Source organism: Ursus maritimus, unplaced genomic scaffold (assembly GCF_017311325.1).
Source record: "Ursus maritimus isolate PB19 unplaced genomic scaffold, ASM1731132v1 scaffold_1, whole genome shotgun sequence".
NCBI lineage: Eukaryota > Metazoa > Chordata > Mammalia > Carnivora > Ursidae > Ursus > Ursus maritimus.
Window position 1 is genome coordinate 48242596 of NW_024423343.1, and position 18721 is coordinate 48261316.

The window sequence follows — 18721 nt, forward strand, 5'->3', positions numbered from 1 at the left end:
AACTCAGATCTTTAACTTGCTCATTTTTCCTGATGGGCTGAGACTAAATTATTATTTTATTATATCTGAAATAGCATATTTAGTATAGAGATAAGCATATATTAGAAAACTGTCAGTTTAAATATTTTTAATAATTATGAATTTAAAATTTGAGCATTTCAAGTATAATTATCTAAATTTATGTTCTGAATATTAATACGCCCAAGATGCCTTGAACACCTCCTTGAAAACTGTATGATAAAATGAAAAAAAATACTATGAAGAAAAACAAAATTTCATGTAAAAATTGTTCATTGTAATGAATAGCTCTATGCCAAGGTTTATGCTCTTTAAAATGTCAATGGAACGTTCACACTGTTTTACTATCAACATTGCATTTAACACTGCAAACACATTAGGAAAGAACACTTTTATATCTTTATAATGTAATGAGTCTCTATAGATTCCTCAGAGCTTATATAAGTAAGAGGTAAATGAACATCCCCCGGGTGTGTGTGTGTGTGTGTGTGTGTGTTTGTGTCCCAGAGGTAAACTCTAGAGAGAATTTTCCTAAAAATTATTGCATTTTTTCATGGTAAATAATTTAGAGGCTTTAACACCACCAGACACAATCACTCTCTCTCCCTTTTTCTCTTTAGCTATTTAAACAAACATTTAATCAATACCAAGTAATATAAGCACTTAACCACTATGTGAGGTAAAAACAATTTAAGAAGGACCTTTTCCTAAAGCTCCTAAACATTTTTAATTTGTGTGAAAAAGTATAATCCAGATAGACTGTTCCCTCTGAAACTCAGGGAGAAGACCTTTAGCAACTGAGATTGAGGATGATTTGAAATTTAGCGGCCCTAAGAATGGTGCTGTCTTTCTCAAGTCAGAGTTTCTGAATTCAATTCATAAATTCTATTTACCATTCCAGGTGCAAAGAAGGGTTCTGGGAAAGCTGGGTATTTCAAGTATCTGGAGAATAATTCCTATTTATTAGGAAAACATCACTACTTCCGAATATCCCTTGGTCTCAAGTGAATATGGTATGGGTACACTGTTCACATTATAATCCTAAATTAGTTCAGATGTAGTACTCCATAATAGCAACTAAATACGTTTTTAATTAAAATTACACAAACCATAAAAATATAAACATAGCACACAAAGAAACTGATTCTATTAAATCGGTATGAAGTCTGGGCCCTAGGAAAGACAAGCGAAGAATGGGAACTAAAATAATTAAATTGATTCAAGCTCCTTAAATTGAAACAAAAAGTCTCTGACCTTTGTGAGGTCTGATGACATTTCATTAAAAAAAAATTATATCTAAGTAAATAGAGAACTTTAAATTGAATTAATGTATTTGAAATAATTTATAAAACTGAATTGTTGCTTGTCTTTACAGTTGTGACTACAGGGACCAAAATGAGTATTTGGCTACATTATTTACTGTTCCTGAAGTTAGAGATACAGTTGCGACTACCATTTGCTTCATCACTGTCTTTCTTTATGAGGACACATTTCTTACAAACACCAGTGGCAGAAAGAGTTTTGACCATTCCCAGACAACTGGCTTGTTTTTAATTTAATGACTGTAACTACAGCTTTGAAAATGATGGTTTTCTCTTTGCTGCTTACATGCTTAGAGCCCAGTTCGCTGCCTACACTTAGAAAAGGAAAGGATAACATGCCACATATTTTGTGAATTAATTTTGTATACATTTTCACACAAGTTGAACCCCTTATCCCTACCAGTCGTATCACTCCTTTCCCTGATATACGAGATGGGGCTTTTTCAAGTATCTTCAGCCACCTGTCTCAGTCCCATCAGTCCTAACACCAGCGACAAACTTGGCTTATTGACCAGCCGCAATGAGAAGACCACACACCAAGAGAAATCTGAGGTATTTCATTAAATAAAGGAAAACACAGACTATTGTAAGACTGAGGGGAAAAGTGGAGTTTTAGAGAAATTTAAATGAAGCAGAATTTTAATAGGCATAAAGGGTATGTATAAACATGTATGACCTGCAAAGTGGATTCCAAGTCCTGTTTTCCTGAAAACAATGAAACTACAATAAATGTAAAATGTTGTGTTCAGAAACCTCATATCTGAGGTTCTATGACTAGACTGGATATCAAGCTTCTTCTCTCTATGTCAAAGTGATTTAGGTACTCCAGACAAGAATGGTGTATTTAATTTTTGATGTGATTTCAAACAGCAAACTTGACTTTCTATGATTTTAGAGAACACAATCTCTCAATGAGTGAAAAAGCAGTTAAAAAAAAATGAAGGGAGTCATGACACTTTCTAGCTGCAGTGTGTCCTTGGGAGAAATACTGAATCCTGCTAAATCTGTTAACTTTATCTGTGTCTGTAATTCCAGCCCGATGAGTAGTTGGGCAGACTTTTACTTTCTGAGTCCACACTAAATTTTACTTCCTCATATGTTTATATGTAACAATATATAAGAATAGATAATTAATGAATTGCTGAATTTCATGAAAAATCAAAACACAAAGCAAAAGCAATTAAAATTCCAGAACAGAATTATCTGTTTTTGGTTTCAGCAATTTACCAGATACATTTAAAAAAAGTTATTTTTCCAACAAACTTCCAATTAACCCATACTTATTAATGTTATGGTTTTGGTCTCTCTCCTTCTTGTACTAGATCATCTATCAGTGATTTAATATGACAGAATTTGGGGACTTTTACCATCTGTGCCATGGAATTCATTTTTACGGGCAAGAAAAATAAGTGTCAGTTCACTGGAGGGGGGCCAATCCTGAAAACTCCAGCTTACTATACTTCAGTCTAGTGTTTTTCCACTACACAATTCAGAATATTATGTGCACACATACACTTACCTGTCGAGACAGGAGACAGAATGGGAGGGGGGGTGTCTAAATTGTACTGTAGTCAGAGAAGCAATGGACGATCTAACCTTGTTACTTAGGATAAATGTAATTAAAATCTGTCTTTATGACTCATACCCATTTTCTGTAAAACAGTGTGTATGCTCATGGATCCTTGCAGTTCTATAATAAGAACAACATCATGTGCCTCTGACCACTATGGGCAGGCCTAAAATCTAGATATGCATTTGGTTGTTACTGCACACTGGTTATCAACATGTCACCAGGCCATTCTTCAGGGGTTTTTCAGGTAATGAAAGGTAGTAAGAGCTCTACTGACTTCCAAGGGATTTTAGCATGGAAGCAATGAAGAACAGTAGCGTCCCCTTGAATGTCAATGTTTAAGGAATCAAGTAATGTTCTAGATCTTTCTCTTTTTTTTTTTCCTCTTGAGTTCTGCATATTTCTGGTCAGTAGTTGCCTTAGAACAATGAGCCTTCATAAAGGTCAGGACAGAAGCACTGTAGCATAGCTGTTACCCTCAGACCCTGGATTTAGACTAGTGGTTCAAAGTCTGGTTCCAAATAGCACATATGGGGCTTTGGGGAAGAGTCTTCATATTTCTAATTTAAAACATTAAACACTGCAATTCCCCTACTTATGAAATAGTAATGACGGCAGTATTATTGTAAGAAATTAGAGTGTATGTGCCAAAAATTTATATAGTGCCCACAATATAGTACACACTCAATAGTTCTGTGTTTTATTTTGAAAAAAAAAATGGATAGAAGTTTTCCTCCAAAAACTATGGAATGTCTTTCTGAATACAACAGTCATTTTGAAGACACTAAAATTTTTGTAATGTCATGAGAAATATAGAAATGTTAAACTCTCCAAAACACTTTAAGTGAAAAAGTACAGAACAGTTTATGTAATATGCTATATGTGTGAGTAAAAGGAAGAAAATAAAACATATTTATATTTGCATAAAACAACTTCAGAAGGACATCTATGCAATCAATAAAAATCATTAACCATGATAGGGGGTGATAGAAACTGTATATACGAGGAAAAGTTTAAGGTACTAGACTTCCCACTATGTAGCTTTGGAATTATGATTCTTGACCTATATAAATTCATTACCTATTCAAAAGTAAAAAGTAATTTATATATATAACTTGGATATATATATATCCCTCTTTCTTGAGAGGGAACTAACATTTATTGATCATCCACTTATCCGATAATCCATTTACTTGGTTTTTGTCAACAATTAATTTAAATGTTAATAAAAACTTTAAAAGATAACACCAATGGTTTACAAGTCAAATAACTGAGTATCAGCAATATTAAGTAATATATCTAGGTTTGTCCAATTAATAATAGTAATAGCTAATCCTTGTATGAATTTACCCTGGGTCAGGTACTATTCTAAACACTTAACATATATTAATTTAATCTTTAAACAATCCTATGAGGTAGCTACTATTGCTTTTCCTATTTTACACAGAGGAAACAGAGCACCGTAAAGTTAGGTGACGTGCCCCAGGTCCCAAACTGGAAAAGTGGCAAGCTAAGGTTTCAAACCTTGAAAATGTGGCTCTACAGTCCATACTCCTAACTACTTTGCTATTATCTAGGTTCTACTACTAAAGCCAAGTCTTTTCTTCCACAGTGTGCCTTATTTGTATGGTGAAATGTGAACACCGGAAAATTACCCTCACTGGTATCCAACAAGTTTTGTAAAAAACACTAAAATCATGATGAGTCACAAGGACATGGAAATACTGCCCCCAACCAGCTAAAACAATTAACAAAGTCATTTTTAAAACAATAGTTGTTCTTAGTTGTTCTTTCTGAACACACTGAGCTAGGAGTAGGTGAGGAACTGGACTAGGGATCGGAGGGCTGGGTCCTGAAAGCAGTTTTGTCATTATGTGGCAGGTTGATTTTCTTCTTTTTCTTGCTTCCTCAAAGATAGAGGAGCTCTTGCATCTGCTCCTATCTGACATTCCATAGTTTCAAAATTAAGCAAGAATAGCCACTTTCCCCAAAAGCTGACACCACAGAAGAACTTTTTCCAAAACATTTTTCTAAAATATCCCAACAGGGCCTTTTGCGAACTCCTACGAAGTCTATAGCACCTTTAGAAAAGCAAGTTCCTGAAGGCATGAGGTCACAGAACACCTGGTTCCTTAAACTGCAAAACAGCACATTTTTCTTCCCTTCTCGTGAGAGTGATTTCTAAGAGACTGGAAGAGTGTGAGAGGTCAAAGCTGACCAGCCAGCAAGCAGCAAAGGACTGAGCTATAACTCTGTGTCCAAGTGGGAGAGAGAGCTGTGAATTAGTTCCCCTGGGCTGCACATTTGTTCTCTACCAAATGACCTTACTGAAGAAAGCTGTAGGTCACTTAAGAGTGCACACTTCGAGTATTAAATACCATAAAAACTTCTGGTAGGTTTTTACAATATAAAACACTCTAATTTCAAATTCAGAACAGCAAAGGAAACTTACTTACCAACATTTTAGATGTTTGCAATTATTTATCTTTAAATGAATATTTACAAACCATGGAATTCAGGGTTTCATTTCATTATAGAGTACTTTAATTAAATACACAGATCTAAAGATTTAAGTGTTTGTTCCAGCCAGCTGCCAAGTCATAACAGACACATATAGAGGCAAGAGTTTAAAATGGGATTGCATGGTCACAGCCAAAGCTTAATGTCTGTTGCTGAGCAGGATGCAGGATGTTAATACTGCCATCTCAGCAGACTATAGCTTAACTGCCAAAGCCTAACAGAAAGACTGATTTTCTTTCAAGACAGCTAAATGTTTTAGGGGATTGCACTGGACTGAATTTGTAAAGTATCTACAGCATCTTTTCATCTGAATTATAAAATGCTCTATGAGAACTTCATTTTAAACACATTCCAGAAAAGAACCCAAAATATATGTACACAACACATTAAGATTCAGTCTAAAGCTCTTTTGTAAGGGATTTTTGGAAGCCTCTAAATCTGTACTCACTATTTAAAAATACAGAATTGTTATTTACCCTGAAAGTCATCCCTGAGTCAAGTAGATGGGTGACCTTGCTTTACACATTTTAGAGCATTCAATTATAGCAGTTGAAAGGACAAAGAGTTGTCTTGGCAGTATTCCAGAAATAATTTTAAGGAGTGAATCTGGATACTAAGTTAAACTTGGCCTTTTGCTCATCAATAGTTAAAATCTACACAAAAATACAAACAGGAACAATTATTTCAGTTCTTGGAGACAGCAGGATATTAGCTGCTAGACGTTTTATAAACAGGAAAGGGAAAAAGAGGGGTGAATATGAGGAAATATGCCCAATATTATCTGTTCAAATCCTGGTTTTAATATTTGTGTGACCTTCGAAAAAAATGGTTAGCTCTTATCTGAAATAGTTGTTAAATCAAACCTACGTCTCTAAACTATGATAGTTAAATTAAATGTGAAAGCAATATACATGGTGTCTGGCACCCAGATGACAATCAACAGACAGTGGTTGAATCTTCTTGACACATTTATCTTGTACTCATCACATACTCTTATTACAGCATTAGTGGATAAAAAGTTTCCTTTTCACAAGTGATCATAAGTAACTTTTAAAGTTTTAAATAAAAGAACTGTTGACACACATCCACAAGAATAATGAAATTCCTATTAAAATAAGATGTCCAATACAAACCCCTTTGACATTGGGGAAGAGCAAGAATTTCACCATTTATATTTCCATAGAATAACTTATCTAAGCTCTTGCCCAACCTTTTTCTCACTCTTCCTTCTGACAATCTGTCTACATTTCTCAACTGTGGACTAACCACATTTCTTAGTCTTTAAGCATTTAGAAATCTGCTGTCTTTGCTTCCCATCCTGTCTGCTGGACTGCCATGATGCAATAATCCTAAACCCAAACTTTTACTTTAGGGGGTCTGTAATAAGATCTAAACTGACAACAAGGCTGTTGGCTACGTACTTAAAACTATGTATTCTCTCAACCCTAGAAGTCAGCTTTGTTAGCAATAAAGCTGACATACTGATGGCCAGTTGGCTGACTCTCATCTGGTTCTGGATTCAGTAGGGGAGATAGATGCTATTTATTGATTCCCTAAAATCTCAAAATTGAAAGGTAAATCTCAAGCCACAAGTGCAGTCGTAAAAGCCTATTGAAAAACACTTGTCCAGGGTGCCTAGGTGGCTCTGTCAGTTAAGCGTCTGCCTTTGGCTCAAGTCATGAATTCAGGGTCCTAGGATCGAGCCCAGGCTCCCTGTTCAGTGGAGTCTGCTTCTACTTCTCCCTTGCCCCACCCCTGCTCATGCACTCTTGCTCTCTCTCTCAAATACATAAAATCTTGAATGAATGAAAGAAAGAAAGAAAGAAAGAAAGAAAGAAAGAAAGAAAGAAAGAAAAATGAAAACATTTGGCCAATATGTAGGCAGAAAAATTATGTCATCCACTAGTGTGTAAAAGAGTGAAGAAGAGGTCTCTAATGAAGAGAAATCCCACATAGCACTATCTCTCTCATTTTTCACATAAGATAGACATAATTGGCACATATTTATCTGCCTCTTCCATTATGCCATAATATCTTAAAGGGCCAGAGCAGATTATCAGCAGAGTCCATGGGTCAGAAATTTGGCAAGTGTTTAAGAACCACATACAGAAGGGTTTCAGCTCAAGGTGGAAAAGCTTATAAAACTCTAGGCTATAACAATTTGATGAATTATTACACAATGAACGGAGAGTTCTCTGCCATGGAAGAACAGAGACTGGGCAACCATTTCATAGGATTGAGATAAAGGAATAAACCAGGAGATGGGTGGCTGGCTTTTAATCTTCCTTCCAAGAATGGTCTCTTATAATTTTTTAATGATCAATTCTTTCTCTTTCTAGGTTAATGACAATCTTAACTTCATTTCTCTTTCAATTAATTTAGTCATTCAATTCTAATATTTTGGGAAAGGTAGAGATTTGTTTGTTAATTCTGACATAAAAATCAAATATCAGCAGGTATAGTCTACAAAGCAGAATTAAATTTCCTTAAGAAAGCTGAGGATGAGAATAATTATACTAACTACATTATGATTTTGCAGAGAAAAAGGAAAACCAGACCTCATCAAAGTGACAAGGCTCTCTAGAGCAGCACTCAAAATATTTGGTTAAATCCATTTTTTTTCTGTAATTCAGAGATTCTTTGCTTATTAATATATACATTTCAAAGCAAAAGCACAAATGCAGTTATCTTCAGGTTTCTGTCTCCCTGAAGATAACTGTTTAAAATTGGAAAAATCTGATCACTTCATCTGACAGTGGTAATTACCCTACAGAAGGAGGGAGACACTGGTACATAGCCTCTAGACCACCACTATATATATGTAGATTCTTTAAAAATACATGGAGTAAAATCATCATTGCATGTGGATGATGTCTTATCAGAATCTTCTCAGGTATTTGAATAAAAATTAACAAGGTAGTGAAGCCCCTTTAAGACACAAAATTTGAATTTACAAATGCATATTCTTCCTGCTTTTTCTCTTCCTTTCTTTCTAAAAAGGAGACTTTTCAGATTTTCCTCAATAAAGTATAAAGACGTGCACACAGAGAACTGAAAATTCCACTCCATGATTGTGTCAAAGAACTTTCTATAAAATTCTACATGAAATGAACTTAGGAGAGTTAAAATATTTCCTATTTCTCTTGTTATCCGAATACAGATTCAAACAATTACCAAGAATATTAAAATTCAATTTTATGGCTTGGTACTAAGATTGACAAAAATATAAAATCTTATAAAAATTTTAAAGTATTATCATTATTATTATTATGTTCATAATTATTGAAAAGTTTAGACTGAACAAGTTATGCTGGGTCACAGAGCTAAATAGTGGAGAGAAATAATAGACTATGTGTATTATGTGCCAAAAATATTAAAGCTAAAAGTTTAAAAATGTAATCATAACAGTGAAAATTAATTTAAAAGTTAAAACAAATGAGGGGGCTCTCCTAGCAATATCTGTTTAATTTTTTCCAGCTTTAATGAGGAATAACTAACAAAATTCTATATATTTAAAACATAAAAGGTGATGATTTAATATACATATACACTGTAAAATGATTACCAAGATCAAGTTAATTAACATATCTATCACCTCACATAGTTATTGAGGGTGGTGGTTAAGAATGCTTAAAATATACTCTTAGCAAATATCAAGTATACAATATGATATTAACTACAATCCTCAAGCTATACATTAGATCGTCAGAACTCATTCATCTTGCCTATACCTCCCCATTAACTCCTACCACTCAGCCTCTGGCAACCACCATTCTACTCTCTGTTTCTGTAAGATCGGCTTTTTAAAAAATATTCCACATAAAAGGGATAACATATAGTATCTGTCTTTGGTTTGTTTCACTTTTGATAATAGGCACTCTAACAGATATGAGGTGGTTTCTCATCATGGTTTTGATTTACATTTCCCTGATGATTAGTGATGTTGAATACCTTTCCATGTACCTATTTATCATGTGTATTCAGACAGGAAAATATCTATTTAGATACTCAGGACTGCTGCCCCTTGTATGAGGGGCAGTTTTTTGTTTTGTTTTGTTTTGTTTTTGCTCTTGGATTGTTTCAATTCCTTATATTTTTGATATTAACCCCTCATCAAATATATGGTTTGCAAATATTTTCTAGTATTCAAGTTCAAAAGAAAGATCTCAAATATGCAACTTATCTTATACCTCAAGAAAATATAAAAACAAGAATAAATCAAGCCCAAAGATTGGAGCAGAAATAATTGAAATGGAAACTAAAAGGGCAATAGAAAAACAAATAAAACTAACGTATTCATCCACTTATATAACAAGTATTTAGTGAGCATACGCTGTGCCTTGGAACCATCATAGACACTGGGAAAACAATGAAGGGTAAGATAGATATATTTCCACTACCCTTTAAAAAGTAGTTAGAGACAAGAGATTAATGAGCAAGTATAATCAATTATGATGTAAAGAAGAAGGAGATGACAAAGAAAGAAGACTCAATGCAGAGCACTACAGACACACCGAAACGAGCCTAGTAAGGACAATGGTACTAACATCCTAGCTGAGACTACGGATATAATTTAGGCAAAGATGAGCAAGAAAGAAAGGAAGCATCTGTAAAGTCCCAAAAGCGAGAGAGAGTATAGCAATACCTATGGAACTTGAAAAGTTTTGAGAACAGAGTGAAGAGATGCTAGAAATGTGGAAGGATTAGATCATTAGTAGTCCTATACAATATCATACAGAACTTGGATTGTAAAGATTACATTATAATCCACTGAAGAGATTAAGCCAGGCAAATGTCATCATCACAGCTGTGCTAATAAAATCACTCTGGCTACAAAGTGGCGAAATGTTTGGAAAAGGAAACTACTAGATAAGATTTTCACTTTTGAAGCTACTTAGGCAAACACTGATACTGAGATTACACAATGGGGGGACTATAGAGCTATTTATGAGCTAGTACTGAGGGTTGACGGAGTTAATAATTACACTAAAGGTACCATTACTTAATATCAGTTCAACAATAACTATGTGTTATGCACTGTTTTGAGACAGATAAATTAGAACTGTAATTGGATGAGGAGAGGGAGAATCTTAACAAATTTGATTTAAAAATATTTAGAGATAAAACAGCCAGATATAAGTTATGGCCCTGATTTGATCAAACCAATACCAAAGGATATATTCACAACTGGGGAAATGTGAATATAGACTGGGTATTTTAAAAAAACTTAACATGTTAACAGTGGAGATCATTATCTGAAAAGGGTAGGCTGTGAAAAAAGCAGATATAAATGTGACCTTTTTAATAAACAGTACACATATATTTATGTAGATATATAGATAAGATCTAGAAGAATATAACTACAAGTGTTAACAGTGGTCATCTATAAGTTGTGGCAACATATTTTCACTTCATTTTACTATTTGGTCCGTTTTCTAAGTGGTGTTTCCATAATATACCAAAATTAGTTTTGTAATTTTAAAAATATTAAAAATAAATAATAGAAAGCCAGAACTATAACTTTAGAAGACAGCATGTGGGCTCAGGGCCAATTATATACTAATTCTACTCTATATCAATACTTCCATAGAGGTACCCAAGGGAGGTACATGCCCAGGTAAATAATCAGTACAGCAATGTATTCACTTTATTATAATTAGTGTTTCTGGCTTAATGTCCCCAAAGCAATACTCTACCATAGTGTTGCAGGTCGGGATCCCTAAGAAGCAGCCTCTGAGACAGAGATCACATTGAAGAGATTTGTTAGGGTATCCCCTCAGGAATAAGACTAGGGGAAGCAACAAAAAAAGGAAGGAAAGAGAAAGAGAAGGAAAGAAGGAGGATTGGGCAGATGAAGAACTTGACTGTGATTCATTCTCAGGTTAAGACAACTAACCATATGGAGAATTTTAAAGATGTGGCAACCTCTCAGAGCTGTCCTGAGTTGAGTGGAGAGAGCCAAGTCATTATAACCCTACACTGATTATCCACTGCAAATGGGCCATCCCGGGAAGCAGGCATGATATTGAGCAAAGCTGAATCAATGACCCAAGGGGGCTAATAGCTGAGGGTCTGCCGGCAATACTCCCAGGAAATGGAGTAATAACTCCTTGATTTCTAAAGGAAGACACAGGCAATCCATCACAGTGCTCATACAAGAGGACACTTGAAGCACTACCCTAACCTAAGTGGACTCCTGAGCACTAATTTCAACCCTGAAATTAAGAATATACAAATGTGCAACGTGAAAGCAATATCCAGAGTGCCAAAGAACAGAATGCTGAGCAAGACAGAATGCATTTGCCCTAGTGCCCATTCCATGACACATAAGAGAACAGGAGTTCAGCTTGGCCCCCCAAAAATAAGATACAGAATCAATTTACTACTCTTGCTGCTTAGATGGAAGACAGAGATGAAAGACTATGCCCAGTGCACATTAAACTCTATCCCTTTTGAAAGTTCTATTTCCTAAACAATCGAGCTCAATCTGTCTGTACTTGCCCTTGATCATAACTCATTCATGGAAGTAAAGAAAGCTCTTTTGGGAGCAGAAAGGGGAGGCACTGTGAAAAAAACGACATTACCTTTTCAAGTCAATGTTTAAATTCTACAGGGCTTTGTGATTAACTGGATGAAGGGGTAAGGAAAAGAGGAATCTCAAAGATAACATCAATATTTTTAACTGAAAAAATGCAAATCAAAGAGGACATGAAAGATTTTTCAACCGGTGGTTTAGAATAATTAGCTATCCCAAACTTGTGGGAAAGATGGAGGAGCAGGAAGATCCTAAGCTCACCTTGTCCCACGGATACAATTAGATAACAGCCACAACAGTGTAAATAACCCAGAAAATGACCCAAAGACTGGCAGAACTGATTCTCCATAGCTAAATATAGAGAAGAGGCAACAACAACAAAGGGCAGAGATATGGTCCAGAGTTAAATGGACCCATGGGACGATCCACAGGAGGGAGAGAAGCTGTGGGTGTGGAGAGGGATGAGAAATAGACTCACACCAAGCAACCCAGGCATGTGGAACCCACAAGGAAAGATAAATCCCCATAACATTAGGCTTTGAAAACCAGAGTTCTTACAATCACCAGGGTTTAACACCTGGAACTTTAAAAATCAGTGGGCTTAGCTCTGGGACAGCCAGGAGGGTGTCTCCCTTAAAGAGATAGCACAATACCCAGCCCCAATGAAATAAGAGCATAGAAGTAGCAGTTTGAAAAATGCCTGATGTACACAGGAAGATTTATTTACAAATCTCACAGCCTGTGCTAGAGGGGCAGGGACAGACACAGAAAGTTTGACAAAATGAGGAAACAGAGGAATATGTCCCAAATGAAAGAACAGGACAAAATCATAGCAAGAGAGCTAAATGGAACAAAACTAAGTAATACAGCTGATTAAGAATGTAAAGAAATTCTTTAAATATAAAGATACTCTTTATCCATAAAGATACTCTCTGGACTTGAGGAAAGATTGGAAGACCTCAGTGAGACTCTCAACAAAGAGAAAGAAAACATAAAAAAGGACCAATCAGAGATGAAGACTCATTAACTGAAATTAAAAATACACTAGATGGAATAAATAGTACACTAGAGAAAGCAGAAGAACAGATCAGCAACCTGGAGAACAGAGTAATGGAAAGCAATCAAGCTAAACAGGTAAGAGTAAAAAACACAATACAAAATGAGAATAGACTTAGGGAACTTGATACCATCAAGCATAATAACATTTGCATTATAAGGATACCAAAAGGAGAAGAGAAAAGAAGGGGGCAGAAAATTTATTTGAAGAAATTCCTGAATATGGGGAAGGAAACAGATATCCAGATCCAAAAGGCACAGAGAGTCCCCAACAAAAGAAACCCAAGGAGATCCACACCAAGCCACATAGTAATTAAAACGGCAAAAATTAGTGACAAAGAGAATTTTAAAAGCAACAAGAAAAGAGAAAATAGCTACATATAAGGGAAACCCCATAAGGCCAGCAGCTAATTTTAAGCAGAAACTGGCCTTTTGCAGGCCAGAAGGGAATGGCATGATATATTCAAAGCACTAGGGGAAAAAAACCTCCAGCTAAGAATGCTTTAGCTAGCAGGCCACCATTCAGAATGGAAGGAGAGATAAAAAGTTTCCCAGACAAAAGGAAGTTCAAAGAATTCATGACCACTAAACCAGCCCTACAAGAAATGTTAAATGGGACTTTTTGAGCGGGGAAAAAAAAAAAACCATAAGCAGGAATAAGTAGAAAGCACAAAAGCTGTAAAATTAGGTACATCAATAAAAATCAGTCAAGGGATTCACAACATAAAAGGATGTATACTATGACACCATATACCTAAAACGTGGCAGGGAGAGGAGTAAAGAATGGGCTCAAACTTAAGCACTATCAACTTCACATAGACTGCTATATGCATAATATATTATACATAAACCGAATAGTAACTACAAATCAAAAACCAGTAACAGATATGCAAAAAATAAAGAGAATGGAATCCAAGTATATCACTAAAGAAAGCCAGCAAACCATGACAGAAGAGAGCAAGAGAAGACAGGAACAGAGAAGTACAAAAACATCCATAAAACAAGTAAGAAAATGAAAATAAGGACATAGCTACCAATTATACTTTGAATATAAGTGGAATAAGTGTTCCAATCAAAAGATGTAGGGTAACAGAATGGATAGAAAAGCAAGACCCACCTATATGCTTCCTACAAGAGACTCATTTATTTCAGACCTAAAAACACACGCAGATTGAAAATGAAGGAATGGAAAAGCATTTATCATGCAAATGCAAGAGAAAAGAAAGTTGTGGTAGCAATATTTACATCAGACAAAATAGACTTTAAAACAAAGACGGTAACAAGAGACAAGGAAGGACATTATATAATCAGCCAGGGAAAAATCCAACAAAAAGATATAACAATTATAAATATGTATGCTACCCAACATAAGAGTATCCAACTATATAAAGCAGCTAATAACAAACATAAAGAAAGTAATTGATAGTAATATAATCATAGTAGGAGACTTTAATACCCCAATTACATCAATGGATAGATCATCCAAACAGAAAATCAACAATGAAACACTGGCTTTGAATGATACATTGGACCAGATGGACCTAACAGGTATATTTAGAACATTCCATCCTAAAACAGCAGAGTACACATTCATTTTGAGTGCACATCAAATATTCTCCAGAATAGATACCATATTAGGCCACAAAATAAGTCTCAAAAAATTCAAAAAGATTGAAGTCATTCCATGCATGTTTTCTGACCACAACATTAAGAAACTAGAAACTAATCTCAAGAAAAAGTCTGGAAAGAACACAAATACATGGAGGTTAAATAACATGCTACTAAAGAATGAATGGGTCAACCAAAAAATCAAAGAGGAAATTTAAAAGAAAATACACGGAGACAAATGGTAATGAAAAAAACAATGGTCTAACATCTCTGGGAGGCAGCTAAAGCTGTTCTATGAGGGAAGTTTATAGCAATAAAGGCCTACCTCAAGAAGCAGGAAAAATCGCAAATAAACAATTAAGCCTTACATCTACATAAGCTAGAAAAAAAAACAGACAAAACCCAAAACCAGTAGACAGAAGGTAACAATAAGAGCAGAAATAAAGGAAATAGAATCGAAAAACACAATAGAACAGATCAATGAAACTAGCAGATGGTTCTTTGAAAAGATCAACAAAATTGGTAAACCTTTAGTCAGATTGTCAAAAGAAAAAAAAAAGGACTCAAATGAACAAAATCAGGAAAGGAAGAGAAGAAACAGCAAACGACACCACAGAAATACAAAAGGTTATAAGAGTATTATAAAAAAAATATATGCCAACAGACTGGACAACTGAGAAGAAATGGATAAATTCCCTACAAACATCTAACCTCCCAAAACGGAATCAGCAAGAAATAGAAAATTTGAACAGACTGATTACCACCAATGAAATTGAATCAGATATCAAAAAACTCCCAAGTTGGGCTGGATCAGTCAGGTGGGCATATGCCTTCTGCTAGGGTCATGATCCCAGGGTCCTGGCATGGAGTCCCGCCTGGAGCTCTTTGCTCAGCAGGGAGCCTGCTTCTCCCTCTGCCTTTCACTCCTCCTGCTTGTGCTTGTTCTCTTTCACTCTCCCTCTCTGACAAATAAATAATCTTAAAAAAACAAAACAAAACAAAACAAAACCTCCCAACAAACAAAGGTCCAGGACCAGAGAGCTTCACAGGTGAAATCTATCAAATGTTTAAAGAGGAGTTAATACCTATTCTTCTCAAACTATTCTAAAAAAATAGAAGAGAAAGGAACACTTCCAAATTCCTTCTATGAGGCCAGGATTACACTGATATCAAAACCAGATAAAGACACTACCAAAAAAAGAGAACCACAACCCAATATCTCTGATGAACACTGATGCAAAAATCCTCAACATAACATTAGCAAACCAATCCAACTATACATAAAAAAAATCACTCAACATAAACAAGTGGGATTTATTCCTGGGATGCAAGGCTGTTTTGATATTTGCAAATCAATCAATATGATACAGACCATCAACAAAAGAAAGGATAAAAATCATACAATCATTTCAATAAATGGAGAAAAAGCATTTGTGAAGTACAACAGCCATTCATGGTAAAAACCCTCAAAAACATTTGGGTTAGAGGGAACATACCTCAACATAATAAAGGTCATATATGACAAACAACGGATACATCATACTCAAGGGTGAAAAACTAAGAGCTTTTCCCCTACGATCAGGAATAAGACAAGGATGTTCACAATTTTATTCTACATAGTCCTATCCACAGGTATAATAAAAGGCATCTAAATTGTAAGGAAGAAGGAAAACTTTCACTATTTGCAGATGACATGATACTATACATAGAAATCACTAAAGACTCCACCAAAAAAACTCCAGAACTGATAAATGAATTCAGTAAGGTTGCAAGATACAAAAATCAATATACAGAAATCCTTTGCATTTCTATGCACTAATAATGAAGCAGAAAGAAAACTTAAGAAAACAATCCCATTCACTATTACACAAAAAATAATAAAATACCTAGGAATAAACGTAATCAGGGAGATACGTGAAAGACCTGTACTCTGAAAATGATAAAACGCGGATGAACGAGATTGAGAACACAAACAAATGGAAACATATTTGATGCTGATGAATTGGAAGACCCAATATTGTTAAAATGTCCATACTACCCAAAGCAATCTATAGATTTAAAGCAATCTCTACCAAAATGCCAAAAGCATTTCTCACAGAACTGGAAGAAATACTCCTACAATTTGTATGGAACCACAAAAGACTCTGAATAGCCAAAGCAACCTTGAAAAAGAAAAGCAAAGCTGGAAGCTATAGTCATCAAAACAGTATGGCACTGGCAAAAAAAAAAATAGACACATAGATTAAGAGAACAGGGCAGAAAACCCAGAAATGAACCCACAAGTATATGGCCAATTAATCTTCAATGAAGCTGGAAAGAATATCCAATGGGAAAAAGACAGTCTCTTCAACAAATGGTGTTGGGAGAACTGGACAGCAAAAACATCCAAAGGAATGAAACTGGACCACTTGCTTATACCGCACTCAAAAATAAACTTAAAATGGATTAAAGACCTAAATGTAAGACCTGAAAGCATGAAAATCCTACAAGAGATCACAGGTAGTAATTTCTCTGACATTGGCCTTAGCAACATTTTCTAGATGTATCTCCTGAGACAAGGGAAACAAAAGAAAAACTAAACTATTGGGACTACATCAAAATAAAAAGCTTCCACACAGCAAAGGAAACAATCAACAAAATTTTAGGACAAACTACCGAATAGGAGAAAATGTTTACAAATGACATAACAGATAAGGGGTTAGTATCCACAGTACATCAAGAACTTATACAACTCAACAGCAAAAAAAAAAAAAAAAAAAAAAAAAAAAAAACCCACAAATAACCCAATTAAAAGTGGGCAGAAGACATGAACAGACATTTATCCAAAGAAGATATCCAGATGGCCAACAGACACATGAAAAGATGTTCAGCATCACTCATCATCAGAGAAATACAAATCAAAGCCTCAATGAGATATCACCTCACACCTGTCAGAATGGCTAAAATCAAAAACACAATGAGCAAGTGTGGGTGAGAATGTGGAGAAAAAGGAACCCTCATGTACCACTGGTGGGAATACAAATTGGTGTAGCCACTGTGGAAAATAATATGGAGGTTTCTCAAAAAATTAAAAATAGAATTACTATTTGACCCAGTCATTACACTACTGGGTACTTACCCAAAGAAAATAAAAACACAAATTCAGAAAGATATATACACCCCTATTTTTACTGCAGCATTATTTATAATAGCCAAATTATAGAAGCAGCCCTATTGTCCACTGATAGATAAATGGATTAAGAAGAAGTGAAAAGAAGTGGTGTGTATGTATAAATATCACACACACACACACACACACACACACACACACACACACAGGAATATTACTCAGCCATAAAAAGAATGAAATCTTGCCATTTGCAACAACATGGATGGATATGGAGAGTCTAATGCTAAGTGAAGTACGTCAGCCAGAGACAGATAAATACCGTATGATTTCACTCATACATGGAATTTAAAAAACCAGACAAAGAAAAAAATGAAAAAAAACAAATTAAAGGACTCCTAACTGTAGCAAAGAAATTGATGATTACCAGAGGGAGGTAGGTGGGGGAATGGGTGAAATAGGTGAAAAGGATTAAGAATAAACTTACCGTGATGTATACACATGCCACCAAATATGGTATAGAATTGCTGAATCACTACGTTGTACACTTGAAACTAAGGTAACATTGTATATTAACTACACTGGTAGTAAAATAAAAAGCTAATTAAAAAAAAGATTTAAAAAAGAATAATTAGCTATCCCTTTGGAAACAAAATTAAAGTAAATCCCTGTCTCATATCATACAAATTAATTTCATGTAAAGTTAAATACCTAAACACTAAAAATAAAGATATAATTTAAAGATTTGAGAAATCTCTCTCTCTCTCTCTCTCTCTCACACACACACACACACACACACACACTGCCACAAACATACTCCAAATGCCTACAAATGACAGGGAAAAAAGTAAAGCTAAATAGATGCATAAATATCCTGAAAGTGAGAAAAATTATGTTCAGTTAAACAAAAAACATGTGCAGAGTTGCCTGATAAGAGACAGGATGTCCAGTTAAATATGAATTTCAGATAAAAAACAAATGCCTGT

General features: G+C 35.0%; 1 pseudogene; it reads left to right on the forward strand.

The window, feature by feature from the left end:
- Nucleotides 1-1772: 1772 nt before the first annotated feature.
- Nucleotides 1773-18721, forward strand: part of LOC103659923 — a 29602-nt pseudogene continuing 12653 nt past the window's right edge.